The following is a 16,488-nucleotide window of genomic DNA, read 5'->3' on the forward strand; positions in this document are numbered from 1 at the left end:
TCACTTGACAATGTATTCTGATGGGCAGCCTGGATGATGAGTACACCTCTGCAGTGGGGAATACAGGACAAGCAAATCAACCATCACATCAGTAGGAGACATTTCAGCAGAAAAAAAAAAAAAAAAAAGATGCTGGGCAGGTAAATGTAACAACTTTACACAACAATCATCAAAGGTCTTGCCAATACTGAACACATGCATGCCCCTCCACAGGGCAACCCAAAGCCTCAGCCGCCTGCCACATCCAGCTCCAAGTCCTAACTGCTGGGTCATATGCAGTCCTCTTCATCAGGTCCAGATGTAACTCCTGTGATACAGCAAGTCAAAACAGGAAATAAGTTACCTGACCCCACACATCTCCTCTCACTCATACACACATATAATACACACATACACACATATAATACCCTCAGTATACATCACACACACACACACACACAATATACATCGTGGCTTTCTAGGCATTTCCTACAACAAAGGGTTAAATCAAAAGAGCAGAGACCAACTTTCCTGGTGGTCCAGTGGTTAAGAATCCACCTTGCGATGCAGGGTACCTGGGTTTGATCCCTGACTGGGAACTAAGCTTCCCTGGTGGCTCAGAGGGTAAGACATCTGCCTGCAATGCGGGAGACCTGGGTTCGATCCCTGGGTTGGAAAGATTCCCTGAAGAAGGAAATGGCGACCCACTCCGGTACTTTTGTCTGGAAAATCCCATGGACGGAGAAGCCTTGTGCAGGCTACAGATCATGGGGTCTCAACGAGTGGGACACGACTGAGTGACTTCACTTTCACTTTCACTTTGGGAGCAACCCAGCCCACTCACCACAGCTAGGAAGCCTGTGAGCCACAGCAAAAGATCCCACATGACACAACAAAGATTCTGCATGCTCCGGCTAAGACATGACTCAGTCAAATAAATAATTAAGAGCAGAGGCTATTTAGACCAGGAAATAAAGTACATCTTGTATAGAGGCATGTTACGTATTGAATTGTGTTCCGCTCGGAAGAGGTATATTGAAGTCCTAATTCCCAGTACCTCAGCATGTGACCGTTGGAGACAGGATCATTAGAGAGGCAATCAAGATAAAATGAAGTCATTAGAGTGTGTTCTAATCCAGTATGGCTTCCCTTGTGGCTTAGAGGGTAAAGCATCTGCTTGCAATGCAGGAGACCTGGGTTCGATCCCTGGGTCGGGAAGATCCCCTGGAGAAGGAAACGGCACCCTACTCCAGTACTCTTGCCTGGAAAATCTCATGGACGGAGGAGCCTGGTAGGCTACAGTCCATGGAGTCACAAAGAGTCGGACAGACTGAGTGACGACACGTTATGGTGTTGTTATAAGAAGAAGAAATCTAGACACAACAGAAACACAGGTGAACTTGAAGACAGCCACCTACAAGCCAAGGAGAGGGACCTGGAACAGCTTCTCCTCTCACAGCCCTCAGAAGGAAGTGACCCTGCTGACACTTTGATTTTAGACTTCCAGCCTCCAGAATTGAGACAGTACATTTCCGATGTTTAAACCTCCCAGCTGGTGCTACTTTGTTATGACAGCATCGTCAAATGCATATAAGGCCTCTATTGCTTTTGCCTGCCCATCATACATTCCCCATATGGTTCTTTTGGGGACCTTTTTCCCTTCTCCTCTTAGTTCATGCGGTTCTTCTGGATCTGATTCAGTCTGTAGCTCCAGGAGTTAGCAATGACCCAGGCTTAATCAATCAGTGTATTCCATCCCCTGACCACAATGATTGGTCAGTGAAAACAGGCCAGATTTTTTGCTGAAATCTTTTTCGGGAGTTGTTATGCTGGAACTAGTGGTGTTCACCTTGCTAGCAGGAGGTAATAACCTTCCTGAGAGTGGACCAATGCCGAGAAAAGCCAATAAGAGAGATGGGAGTAAAATAATTCTGACAATATATAATATGAGCACTTGGATAGAAGTGTCCCTGAAATTGCATACTCCTCTACTTACCCATATATATCCAACAATTTCTCTTTTATTTGGATTTGATTTGGGTTTCTTTCATAGCAACTGAAAGAGTTTGGATTAAATGATACTGTTCGTTATTCCTAACTGCTTCCAACTGCCTTTTGACTTTCTTTGGTCACATTTTTCTTTGCTTCTTAATCCCATCCTGAATTCTCCATCCAAGAGTTCTGCACACACACACACCCCTTTATACTCATGGAGAAACTCCAGTACAGAAGTGAGTTTAAGTAGCATTTATGCACCTTTAATCTCCTTTACTCTACATGAAAATTGAAGGGAAAGGTAATCCTAATCTGATTTTCCCTATGTCTCCCTTTTAAGCACACATTCAACATCAGTTAGAGAAAATTTTGCCTTAAAGTATCAAGGATATTTTGAGGGAAGAATGTGAGAAAAACATAAACTTGGTAAACCTGGTCTTAGTAAACTTAGTATCACTTAGTACCAAGTAACATCAAGTGAGTAATTAAAATTGAGAAGGAATACCCAAAATAATTTTGTCCACTGTGGACAAAATTAACTAAAAACCTAGCATTCCCAAACAAGTCTTCTTTTTTGGAGTAAAAATATAATCTAAAAATAAAGAATGTATAAGTAGACTGCATGTGTAATTTTACCTTTGAGCATGAAATATTTGATGAAAAAAACAGAGCTGTCTGTGGTCCTGAAAATCCAATTATTAAAAACATGGATACTTTTTATTACTTTTATTACAAGAAGGATGAGATATTTTCCCATAAAGACAGAATGATCTTTAAAGAATTCTGAATCCAGATAATTTAATCTCATTTTCTTTTACTTTAAGTACTCCTAGGCAGATGAATTAAGGAAGCAGATTATTTATTATGACAGAGACCTTTAAGTTACAAGAATGTACAGCTACAAAGTAATAGTAAATACAAACAGGAAAAAATACTAAATAGGAACTAGTAAGTCTAATCTTCTTGATCTCAATTATAGTTTTCTAACAAGGAAAAACATTTAACTATCATATCAAAACTTAAATGTTGTTGATAATTTTCTTTGCTAGATTTTTCTTTCTAATATTTATAAACAAGAGCCTTTTCATAATTATGCTACTTCTCTTATTATGATATTTAAATAAATGTTCTCTATTGTTGATGTTTTCTTGATGTTTTTCCTATTTTCAGCACATTTTAGAGCTTAGTGTGTTGTATTTTGGATTTTTTTTTTTTCTGTTAAAGTTAGAGGGAAAAGAAACATTTCTGCAATGTGGGCATCTATTTTAGTCACTGAGCTTTCTATAATATGGTTTCCCACAGGGTAGAAGGCAGAAGTATACCTGTGAAGAAAGTATTACACATTCCCAATGAGGAAAGTATTACACATTACACTACCAATGAGGAAAGCTGAGTTTCACAGCACTTAACATTGTTCAATAAACAAGTTGCAGGATTCAAGCTAATTTTACGTTTTGTGTTAGCCTTCTTCTTGAGGAAGGTGGCCAGGTAGTAAACTCCTAAAGACTTCAACTCATATGGCATCTTCTTTGATAAAGATAAGCCACGTGACCTATGGTCAGAGCATGAGCTTTATAGTTGGACAGTTCTGCTTTCAAAGTTTGAACTGTCAGACTGCTCTGAGCCTGTTTCCTCATTTTCAAAACAAAGCTGACCATACCTGCCTAGTATAAATGTGTGTAAAGAGTTTAGCAAAGTATCAAAGATGATACATCATAATGTTCAACAAATATTAGCTTTTATATATGCTACATATGTGTGAGATATACAGATAGATGGTTACAAAGATGGATACCTAGCATATCGCAGCTTGAATCCTTAGTAAACAAAAAGAAGTGGTTTGGGGGGCTTTGTGGAAGGTACATTATGTGATAGCTTAGATTCTCAAGTAACATCAGATGCCAATAACAGGAGGTATAAATAATAGTCCCCCTTAATTCTCAGGTGGAATTCAATATGTTTTTGTCAAACTTGCCTTAAATGTTGGTTTGCCTCCACACACTTTTCTTTGCCTCATTCCATACCCTTTCTCTTAGCAACTTTTCTTATTCCTGTGCTTCAATAATTATTTCTAGATGCGTTTTTAAATCCAACCAGATTATTGTTTTTTAAAGCTGTGGACCTGTATATCTAACTCCCTAATGGACTGCTCTGTGTCCTGGGGTCAGTATATCACAAAATAAGCTCATTATTATGCTCTCTGTCCCTTGCACTTCATCTCCATTCCTTATCCCAGCAAATGAGAATCCCATTGACTAACTGCAAACCCAGATTCTTCCTTACCCTCACATCCAATCAGCCCCCAACTACTATTAATTCTATCTTCAGACTATCTCTCCCTCCACATCCCTTCTCTATCCCCACTCAAATTGCCCACTGCCACTGTTTTCCTAGTTAACATCTTCATCATCTCTTGTCTTTCTAAGTGAATTTACAAATGTCAATATCATGTATATCACATTTATCCTCTCTTCTATGTGTACAAACAACCCTTATGTCATAAAGAACCTAATTCAAGATTGCTGAGCTTTTCATTTTAGCTATATTTTCTCTAATATTGAATTCTATTACAAATTTAAAATTAAGCATCATGTTTTGTAATTTTAAGTATTTTCATTAAAATAAAACATGAAACAATATATTCGTGTCTTTTTTAAACTTCTACTTTGTATTGGGATATGGTTGATTACTTGAGTGTGTGTGTTCACGGTCAGTCATGTCTGATTCTTTGCCACCCCATGGACTATAGCCCACCAGGCTCCTCTGTCCACGGAATTTTCCAGACAAGAATACTGAAGCAAGTTGCCATTTCCTACTCCAGGGGATCTTCCCAACCAAGGGATCAAACCTGTGAGTCTTGCGTCTCTTGCATTGCAACGCATACATCTCATGCCTGAAGAATCCCATGGACAGAGGAACCTGGTGGGCTACAGTCCTTGGGGTCGCAAAGAGTCAGACATGACAGGGTGACTAGGGCTTCCTTTGTGGCTCAGATTGTAAAGAATCTGCCCGCAATTCAGAATACCCGGTTTGATCTCTGGAAAATATAATTATTAACTATATAAATACATTTGTGGTTCAGTTTTTTTTTTAAAAAAAAAACAATCTTTACCATCTCTTTCCTTCTAAATCTCCTTACCCTCTCCAAACCATCCTCTGCCTAACTGCCAAAGTGACATTTTTTTTTTTTCCAAAGCAAGAGACTTTATGAGGAAGGGGCCCCCAGGTGGACAGCATGGGGATAAGAGAACCCAGGAAGACTGCTTTTAACACAAAAGCCTCCTCATGCCATTTGTCCCCATGCTCACCCTCCTCCAATGGTCCCCTTCCTAACCTCTGTAGTTTGCCTTGACATTGCAAGGGTTTAAAAAGCACTACTCACTTAAAAGAGTCAAAAATGTACAGAGATCGAAACCGCAGTTGTATTAATGAAAATACAGTCAAAACCAGGCTTAGGTTTGGGGAAATCATTGCTCCCTAACCCTATATCCCAGAATTAGATTGCCTAACAGCTGAACACCCAGTTAGGTCTCTCTGTGTAAGGACAGACTTCTAGTACAGGTGGCTGGGAATACATCAGAGGGGCTGCTCTATACAGGACAGAAGAGAAATGAAGCCCAACTCCCTGGGCCTGGACAGGAGTGAGGGAAGAGACAGAGAAGCCAGGAGAGTAACACTAATAGAAGTCCCCACGAAGGGAAACAAGAGGCCAGCAGAAATGAGGTTTCTGCTCATCACCCCAACCTCAAGAGCAAAGCCCTTTATGCTGTCACCAGTTACTTCTCCCACACCTCCCCATCCCAGCCCTCTACTTCTGGATCCTGAAGCTACTCTCGCTGAAGGACTTGCAAGCTCCTGAACACACCAACTCTTCTCTTGTTTCTCCGCCCTTGCACAACCTCTTCTTTCTGCTAGGAGTGTCCCCTGGCTAGGTTTCTGCTCAGTAAAATCTCTTTCTCAGCCTGAGTCACAGCTGGCTCCTCTTGAAGTCTCCTTCGCCTCCCTCCGGCAGGGTCCTTCTCTGGTGCTCCCAATGTATGTGCCACCACCCACATCCAGCTGCCTGGTTATCTTTCCTTTGCAAGGCTGGAAGCTCTTTGAGGAGAGAGACCTACAGTTTGATCTTTGAATTCCCAGGACCTAGAACAGCGCTTGGCACACCTCTAATAAATATGTGATGGCTGAATGAATATATACTGGACCTTCATTATTTTGCCTCTTCAGCATTCCATTCTCCCTTCTTATGGAAACAACAACTTGATTTTCTCCTTGGGGCGCTAACAACTTCTTCCCCTGCCCCATACAGGGGCAACAAGATCCAATTTGAGTCTGGAGCAGAGGGTCACAGAAATCAAGAAGGGTGGTGCTTAAAAATTTTGATAAAGGTGCCCAAAGGCAGCTAGTTGATAATGAATGATGAATGTTTGTTGAAGTAAAGAAGGGAGTGAAAGGAAGAGAAGGAGGGCGGAAGGGAAGGAGGAAGGACAGGAGAGAGAGGGGAAGAAAGGAATAAGAGAGGGAGGGAGGGAGAGGGAAGAAGCAGCCTAGGATAGCGCTCTGGTCAGAATCCTAGAGATCACTGAAAAGAATCTGCGGGGCTGAGCTGCAGTCTGGGAACTGTAAACCCTGGGGTCTGGATGCCTCTTACCTTCTCCACTAAACAGCCCTGTATTTAAATTGCTGCTTTCTCGCCTGGACTATTTTGGTACATCTATTATTGGCTCCCATTTAGTGTCTGTTTATTTAAATCTGCTTTCAACTGGAACATAATTCTCTTGATGATCCGTTGATGCTGCGACACAGTAGGAATACAGATAATTGTCACTGTGCACATTCTGCTGGAAATATAAAATTATTATCTTTAGAGCGGTGGAGTGGGGTGTTTGAGCACGGATGTTAGGCAGCGCGGGCACGTGGGATTTGCAGAGTGCTAATTTGCTGGATGCTCTGGCGGGCTCCGCGGGTTGTCATACGAGCCTCCCCTACCCCCACCCCCAAACCCCCGCCCCGGGAACTCGGGAAGACACCCAGCTCCCCAGCACCCTGCCATCACTCCGCTGCCAAGAGAATGCGGGTAGCCACTCTCTTGAGGATTTCTTCATGGTCGTCACCGACCAAAGGCGGGAGGCCGGTCACCGTCTCAGGCTCCACAGCCTTTTGGAGGGGTTGCTGGAACCAGGGGACAAAGTCTGAGCCGCACAGCCCCAGCAGAGAGCAGCCTGAAGGCATGCACTTAGAGCCACGACTGGCTGGGGCGGAGGGCTCGCCGCTGTCCACCCCTCCACGACTCCCTGGCCTCCCTGTCCCCTCACCCATCCCACGCCTCACCCTTTCTCCTCACCTGCTCCCATCACAACCCCCCTCCGCCCCAACTTCTCACCCGCCTCCGCACCTACCTCTAACCCAGCTCCCCACCCCCAGCGCGCTGCCTCCATTTACAAGCAGCATCACTAATTGCTTTTTAGGGTCCCTTTTCTGCTCTCTGTTCAAAATTCACGGGGCGTTCCCCGGCCCTTTTATGCTACTTTTCTGAACCTTTTCAGCCTCTTTTACAAACTTAGCACTTTCTGTGCCTCTTTTAGTCTTTGCGAGAAGAAAGAGACTTGAGAGAGTTTTTTTTTTTTTTTTTTTTTGGCAGTAAAGCTCCTTCTCCTGTACCCCCTCCCCCGCCTCTCCCCTCCCCCCAGTCCCACCGCCACCCCCTCCAAAAGCACACGCATTGACCCTCCTCCCACTGAATGGGGCTTTGTGCAGGGAATTTCCGGAACATAGCCCAGTGCCCAGGCCTCTGTGAGGAGAGGAGGGGCCCAGCCGGGCAAGGAGACCCTTAAGCCCACCCCATTACCACGGTCACTGTTTGCCCTGGATTCTCTAAAAGGCCTATTGTTGCCGGTTGCCAGGTATTCCATAGCAACACTTAAGCCAAGCTGCCTACCCTATTTAGGCCCAAAACTTTTCAATGGCCTCCAAAACCCGTGCTTGTCAGCACCGCAGACCGCTCCTCAAACAGCCTCAGAGGGGAGGGCGAAGCCAAACCATCCCCCAGCCGTCTCTGCCTTTCAAATATCCGTGTTTGAGGCTGCTTGGGGGCTCCTTGTCATTTGCCTAGGATCAGCAGGCCAAACAATCGCAATTAAAATTTCTCTCTCCCCCGACCCTGGCATCTCCCCCTCTCTCTGCCCCCCGGCCCAGTTGCAGACCTCTCTCTAACTTAATATTCAGCTGGGACTGGGTTTCATCATTTTCTGCAAGGGCCTCCTGACTTTCCTTGTCAACCATCTCAAAGGAAATTGCTTTATTATTTTAGGAGAGTTTGGGTGCGCTTCCATGCACGGTTTATGCTCCTTCTCATCTCTGGTGAAGAGGAAGATAATAGAATCAGAGTCTATGTTCTAGAAGGAATCTTAATCATGGTCCCAGATGAGGGTCTGGAGGCCCAGATCCAGGAAGAGACTGGCTTGTGTCACAAGTTATTTAGAGGTAGGGGTCCAGAGCCCAGGGTCCCTGACCCCCAATCGCATGGTTATGCTCACTAGGCAGCTCCAATGTAACATGAGAAGGAGATTGGCAGAGTGAGGAAAAAGTACTCCGTGCATCTCAAAAATTGAAAATGGGAGGAAGGCAGGTTCCACTTTCAGAGGAATGCATGTCCCAGCCCTTCTTGCTCCTTCCTTTCCAGGCAAAATGTGAGTTTGCCCCAGTCTAGTGATGAGCAAGCAACCCTGGAGATTTCAGTTCAGTTCAGTTGTTTTTAGTTCAGTTCAGTTCAGTTGCTCCGTCGTGACCAACTCTTTTCGACCCCAAGGACTGCAGCACACCAGGCTTCCCTGTCAATCACCCAACTCCCAGAGCTTACTCAAACTCAGGCTCATTGAGTCAGTGATGCCATCCAACCATCTCATCCTCTGTTATCCCCTTCTCTTCCTGCCTTCAGTCTTTCCCAGCATGAGGGTCTTTTCCAGTGAGTCAATTCTTTGCATCAGGGGGCCAAAGTATTGGAGTTTCAGCTTCAGCATCAGTCCTTCCAGTGAATATTCAGGACTGATTTCCTTTAGGATACCTCTTTAGGTGGCTCAGAGGTTAAATTGTCTGCCTGCAATCCGAGAGACCTGGGTTCAATCCCTGGGTCGGGAAGATCCCCTGGAGAAGGCAATGGCAACCCACTCCAGTATTCTTGCCTGGAGAATCCCATGGATGGAGGAGCCTGGTGGGCTACAGTCCATGGGGTCGCAAAGAGTCAGACACGACTGAGTGACTTCACTTCACTTTCCTTTAGGATTGGCTGGTTGGATCTCCTTGCAGTCTAAGCTTTACCTGCTACCTTACTTTTCTCCCATTGGAGATTTATGGCATCTCTCCCAGGTCCTGAATTAGATGAGGTTCAACTTAGCATTCTAGAACATTCAGCTGCTCCACCCCCACCACCCCACACTCATTGTTTGACAGAAATCATCAACTAATTTGCCTAAAGCACAGAGCAAATTTGCCACAGAGCACTTAGGATAAAACCAAGCTCTGCCCCACAGCCTGCGTGGCCCTGCATGATCTGGCCTGGCCCATTTCCTGTCTCATGCTAGCCATATCCTTCCATTCTTTGTACACAACAAACTCACTTCTGCCTCAGGACTTCTGTCTTTGCTTTTCTCTCTGCCTGGAAACCCTGTTTCCAGATCTTGTGGGGTTGGATTCTTTTCACTATTCAAGACTCAGACATGTCACTGTCTTGGGAAGACCATCTGTGTTCACATTCTACCAGCTTAACTTCCTCTTGTCCTTTTATAAATTCTTTATAGCATGTATTATAATTTTTATAATTAATTATAATCTATCATAGCCACCTATTGTATTTATTACCATCATAGTTATTATTTATAGATATTTGGATCTTAGTTCTTATCTGCTCCATTCTCAAACATAACCTCAATTAGAACTCGACATCTTGTTTATCTTGTACCCCCAGAGTTTAGCATAGTGTCTGGAACATTGAAGGTACTCAATGAATATCTGAATAAATAAATGAAAGTATTTGCTCATTGGTGGTAGATACGAAAGTTAAAACTCAAGTCTTCTAATTCACAATGCAACATCCTTTTTCCTGAGGGCATTGTGGGATGAGAAAAGAAATAGTGTTCATGTGTTTTTAAGTCCTTCCTTATAACCCAGTGTTTCCCAAACTTAAAAAAAATTATTATTACTGCTCCACTAAATGAGCTTTAAAGATTGTTTTTACCTCATTGTCTCCTATGAAATTATCAGAGATATGCTCTATATCTAATAATGGACTGTGGTCCTTTTAAAGGACTGTAAGTCAGTGCAATGTCTAAGATTTCCCCACCCTAAAGACCAATTTTTGCCTCTTTCAGAGTGATGTCACCTCCCTTGAGAATGCATGTGATAACCAACATGCATTCGGAGTAAAATGCATGCTTTCAGAGTAAAAGCTTACAGATTTCTGATGGTGCTATAAAACGAGTGAATTAATTCCATGCCTGATGAAAATGGAGGAGGATTGTCTCAGAGCTTAGGTGTGGAAGAATTCTAACCATTGAAAGTGACAAGAATGGGTAGAAAGGATGGTGGATGTGTTAACTTTGGGCTTCCAGCCCAGCCCTCATATTACATACTTCACAAAAGTTTCTAAAAAGGTCTTTAGAAAAACCTTTTCAGCTTAGGTAAATGTGGTGTTAAACCATTAATCGTTGACCCCTTTCCTCTTCTTATTCAGCTCTTAATCAGATTATACAAAAGCCCCCAGACATTCTTAGTTTCCAACGCCTGTGTGTGAGGATAAAGTAGATTTTCTAAAATGCTGCCTCAGAAGTCAAAATTTTAAAACTTCTACTGCTGGGTGTAGGTCCACAAAATAAATTCTTCATTAAGAAAAAATGTCAGCACTGGGAGCACCCATGCAAGCTCAGTCTTCCAGACAGACAAATGGGTTCAGCCATGGAGCCTGTAAGGAAGTCATTGCTCTTTGGAGTTCCTCCCTTCCAGGCTCAGTGTGGTGGTCAGCATGGCCTGTGGAAATCAAGGAGGAGAAGTTGCCCATCAGAAATACATAAAGAAATCCCAGAAAATTAGTAAGGGGAAAAGGAGAAGCAGGTAGTTTGATTACCTCTCAGAGGAAACAGAAGGAATCTGAGATCATGCAATAAAAGCAGAAGGCAGCCAACAAAAAGAAGGCTATGTAGAGAAGAGAAAAACAATGACTATTTAGAAAATCTGAGTGCTACTGCTAATTAGGTGTATCATAAGTTCTATGATGAAGATTTTGTAGAATTAACAGCCATACATGTGTTATATCTTTATGAAACTAGTTTAAACTTAAAAAAACAAAAGCACTGCCTCCTGGAAGCATGGGTAGATTAACAGCTGACATATCTATATGCTTCCCTGATAGCTCAGTTGGTAAAGGATCTGCCTGCAATGCAGGAGATCCTGGTTCAATTCCTGGGTCGGAAAGATCCCCTGGAGAAGGGATAGTCTACCCACTCCAGTATTCTTGGGCTTCCCTTGTGGCTCAGCTGGTAAAGAATCTGCCTGCGATGTGGGAGACCTGGGTTCAGTCCCTCGGTTGGGAAGATCCCCTAGAGAAGGGAAAGGCTACCCACTTCAGTATCTGGCCTGGGGAATCCCTTGGGCAGAGGAGACTGGTGGGCTATAGTTCATAGGGTTGCAATGGGTCCGACATGACTGAGTGCCTGTGCATGCATACATGCATGGACTAGGTTCTAGAGAATGGAATGTACTCTCTGTAGGTTGCATGATTAAAGGAATGATTATAACTTAGCCTCACTGATGCATATTATCTAAGCATGGAGTTCTTAATGATGCTACACAAACTCCATAGTCTCCTTAGTAGAAAAGTTAGAAGTCTGCCCAGTATAGTGGACACCTGCTTTGTTGCCTGCCCAGCATCCTTCCTTTCCTTCTTGTCATTATAGCAACCTCCTCTTCTTAGGGGAACTAGCTCTCCCATTCCATGTGGTCCTGAAATTATTGCAATTCTGAGTACCCTTCTGTTCACCTGGATGGAAGACAGATATCCTAGGCACAGACAACTCCTGACCAGTTCATTGCATCCGAGATGGAGAACATAGCATCAGAGAAACAGAGAACAGCCTTCCTGTGGGTGCTTCTACCTTTTTAGAGATCCAAGTGACACCTCTGGAACCCAGGCTTCCACTTCTACTCAGGGGCCTGAGGGAAGGAAGAATGAATTTTAGAAGCTGGAGGTCCCTAAGACTCTTGAAAGCCACTGTTACTCACTGCTACAACATTGAGAAACAATGAAAACAGACGGCAAGTCGGCCTGAATTCTGAAAGGAAGGTCAGGGACCACATTTTTGAATATCAAGACTAGAGTTGGATCTGAGAGTCAAGTTAGGAGTTTGGAGTTGATCAGAGAAGGTCTGGAGAGCTAATATATCAGGAACTGGCAAAAAGGTCCTGGATGATCGAATCATATCTGAGTTGGTGCTTTTGCTCATTTTATAGGTCAGCAAAAGGTAAGTCTAGTGACTAGGAGATCTTGATGCTGGGAAGGATTGAGGGCAGGAGGAGAAGGGGGTGACAGAGGATGAGATGATTGGATGGCATCACTGACTCAGTGGACACAAGTTTGAGCAAACTCCAGGAGAGAGTGAAAGACTGAGAAGCCTAGCGTGCTGCAGTCCATGGGGTCACAAAGAGTCAGAGATGACTTAAAGGCTAAACAACAACAGGAGGCAGAGGAAAGATTGTTAGAGAGTTTTAATTCCTTCTTTTAGAAATTTCTTGATTCATTTTTTTCCTGAGAAACACTTATGGTCCAGGTATTTCTTTTCTCTTTCTGCTATTGATGTACCCCAGATATTTGCATTCAGCCCTTCTATTTCCTCATTCTATTTGCTTTTTTCTCATCTACCCCTGTGGTAGGCTGAACAATCTCCCTCCAAAGTTGTTCACATTCTAATCCCTAGAACCTGTGAACGTGTGTCTTTCTGTAAAAGAGGGATTTTTCAGATATGCTTAAGTTAATGTTTTGGTATGAGAGAATTACTCTGAACTGTCTAAATCAGAAGGGGAACCAGGATGTGGCAACAAAAGCAGAGAAAGCAGATGTTGGGTAATGGACTTTGAAGATAGATAAAGGGGCCATGAGCCAAGGAATGGAGGCAGCTTCTAGAAGCTTGAAGGGATAAGGAAACAAAACCTCCCCCTAAAGCTTCCAGAAAGAAGGCAGCTCTGCTGACATCTTGATTTTAGCTTTGAAAGACTCATTTCGGGCTTCTGAAGGATAATAAGTTTGTGTTAAGCCCCTAAGTTTTAGTAACTTATTACAGCATCAGTCAAAAGCTAATATAACTCTCATTTCACCCAAATCCATTAATCTGCCGTTCTGACCTCTGTCCGGAGCTCCAGTAGTCATTTGTAACCGTGGTTTGGACATCTCCGCTTTGGTGCTTTCCAGGTACTTTAAATTCAGCACATGAGTGTCATCTCCCGCTCTTGCTCCTCTACCTGTGCATGCTCTTATGGTTACAGCATCACCACCTGCCTGGAAGAGGCTTAGTCAACCAAAGAATTCTGTGGTTCTTCTTTCATTCCTTCTTTTCTATGAAATGTTGTTCCATCATGTTCTCTATGCCTGCCTTCCGCTCCAACTACTCTAGTTCAGACCTCTTACAATGTAGATTATCCTGACAGTCTATTAATAATCTCCTTGCCTCCAGTGTCTCCCAACAAGTCTACTCAACAATCCTCAGTCTTCTACTTGAAAACATAAATTGGTTATATCACCTGGGACCAACACACCTACAGAATAAATTCCAAACCTGTTATCATAATCAAATACCCTTGACATTTTGCTACCCTTTTTGGTCTCATACATTATCATTCCTTCCCCATCGTATGCATACGCACACATGCATGCACACACAGACATGCACTATTATCATAGTAAACGTCACATAATTCTGCCACTCAAAGGTTTCTGTTTGTAAGTTCAGCCTTCTATAACCTGCATGCTTGTTTACCATCATTCAGTCTTCTTTGCCTTCAAACCTCTTCTAACTTTTCACTGTCAATGTCCGGGTGAAGACCTCCCAAGACCCTCTGCATTTCCAGCCAGAGTGAAGAGTCCATTCTGTGATTCCACACACATTGAGTTTATGCTGTTATGATGTTTATCACATATCATGGTCTTTCATTTGTACATCTGTGTTTTCCCCCGATAATAGGGATTGGGTCTCATTTCATCTCTCTGAAGTTTCAGTTTCACCACCTGAAACTCAGTTGGTAGCATTACCTGTAAGAGGCTAAAGGAGCAAAGTGGACCAGCAGTGTGCTTGTTCCTTATTCCTGGAAGGCATGAGTGGGTGTAATTTAGGAGTAATGGGGTAAAATAAAGGAACTCAACTTCTCTGCATAACAATTTACATTTTCTTTCTCCATGGCAAGAGGTGCTTTGCAAGCTATAAGACCATTTGGTAAACATTTTATTCTTTCTTAGGCGCTTAGTGTTTAGTGGCACTGAGAATTAGTGTTTGCCCTTCAGAGATACGTTTATGTGCTTAATGAAATAAGTTAATCTTTGCACATAAAAACCAAGAATGGGATAGCCAAATGAAAACTTGGAATATGTCCCCTTATTAAATAGATCTAACACCATGCCTAGCATAGAGTATGTGTCACATAAATAGTTCTTGAATTTAAAAAGTGAAGGATTTAGCATTTTATATGTTTTCCCTTGGACTCTGGAGAAGTCACAATTATCGAACAGCTTTTAGATATTTTCCCTTCCAACATTATAATTTTCCCTAATTACTCTTCAATGATTCATTAAAGAAAGCCATAATCACTCCTGCAGCTCTACGTGAGGTGGTGAGGGGAGGTTTAAGTGGCAGGACTGTTAGAGAAGAGAGTGGTCCGCCCTCATCCATTTCTCTGGTGTCCTGCGGTAATCCAGGCAGTGACCCAAGCTGGAAGTGGGAGTGATAGAGAATACAGGACAATGAGCAGCAGATTCCAAAGCTCAGTTCCAGAGAAACAGGAGAGGAAAACTCCCACTGTTTCAACTACATACCCCAGGAAGAAAATCTAGAGGGTGTGTTGGGGAAAGCAGGAGATAGGGGGGTATCAAAGTTGGCTGATACTGTTTGATAAGAGCCAATTGCTAAATTGTTCCAGATTTGTGAGCCAGTTTTTAAATATGACCACTATTAAAAGTTAAATTAGCTTACACCAAAATAAACTATTCCAAAATAAGTTATATCCAAAACTGATCATGTTCTTTTTCACTGCATATTATTATCTGTGCTCTTGGGGTTATGTCTATTGTATCTGCGGCTGTATGGTGGAAATATTATGGAATGCTGTGTTACTAGTCAACTCTTCCCAGCTCTGTGTTCAGTGAAATCATTTTGATTGCTTGAAATCAACTCAATGGAAGGATTTCCAGATAACAGAGAGCACTACAAGTCAGGCTGCTATTCCCCCCACTACAGAGCCAATTGTTAAATATTTTCTAGAACATCCCTAGTGAATCCTGATTCTAGGGCTATAGAAAAATTTAATGGAATATTACTGTACTTTAAATAAAAGGGGATTCAGGTTTGTTAAGACCATAGCATGTGAAGGCACGAGGACATACTTTTATTAATGTATTTTAAATTTTTTTTACGTTTTTATTTTATTTTGGAGTATAGGTGGTAAACAATGTGGTGATAATTTCAGGTGGCATTTAATAATCATCATAATAACCTGATAATGTTATTGCTATTTTTATAAACAAGGAAATTGAGACTCAGAAAAGTTTTTTTAATGTTTCCAAAGTCATTCAGCCATATATTTCTTTTAGTTGCAAAGGGAGACAAAGCGATTAAGATTTGGTCCTTGATCTGTAGGAATTTAAACTGGAAGTGAAGAGTCAAGTATAGTCAAGTCTATAGAAAAAGTTTAATCTAAATTTAACTTTTAACATAAATTGAACTTATCAAGATAAAAAATTATAATGCCTCAGGTGAAAGCACTGATAGGATTAGTGGGCAGATTGAAGGTTACTGAACTTGAAGATATAACAAAAGAAGCTATTTAAAATTAAATGAGAAGGAAAAAATCACTAGAAAAATAAGTAGAATATCAATCAATAGGCTGTAAGAAAAAGTGTGTAACCATGTACATACGTAAAAACTGAAAGTATCTGACTCTGCCGCCCCATGGAGGTAGCCCGCCAGGCTCCTTTGTCTATGGAATCCTCCAGGCAAAATACTGGGGTGGGTAGCCATTCCCTTCTCCAGGGGGTCTTCCTGACCCAGAGATTGAACCTGGGTCTCCCGCATTGCAGGCAAACTCTTTACCATCTGATCCACCACCTGTACATACGTAAATGGAGTCCCAGAATTGCAAGGGTTTGGTGAAGGGAGTATCTAAAAAAATATATATATATATATATTTAAAGAAATAATGGCTAATACTTTTTCAAATTTAAAGAAAACCATAAACTCAAAATTCCTAGAATCTCAATAAGTCCTT

At 42.4% G+C, this 16,488-nt stretch overlaps 1 pseudogene; it reads left to right on the top strand.

Annotated features, from left to right (window-relative positions):
* The first annotated feature begins 10,987 nt into the window (after window positions 1-10,987).
* Window positions 10,988-11,183, top strand: LOC120858022 (annotated as a pseudogene).
* Window positions 11,184-16,488: the final 5,305 nt, after the last annotated feature.

The sequence above is a fragment of the Oryx dammah genome, unplaced genomic scaffold (genome assembly GCF_014754425.2).
Source record: "Oryx dammah isolate SB20612 unplaced genomic scaffold, SCBI_Odam_1.1 HiC_scaffold_29, whole genome shotgun sequence".
Taxonomy (NCBI): domain Eukaryota; kingdom Metazoa; phylum Chordata; class Mammalia; order Artiodactyla; family Bovidae; genus Oryx; species Oryx dammah.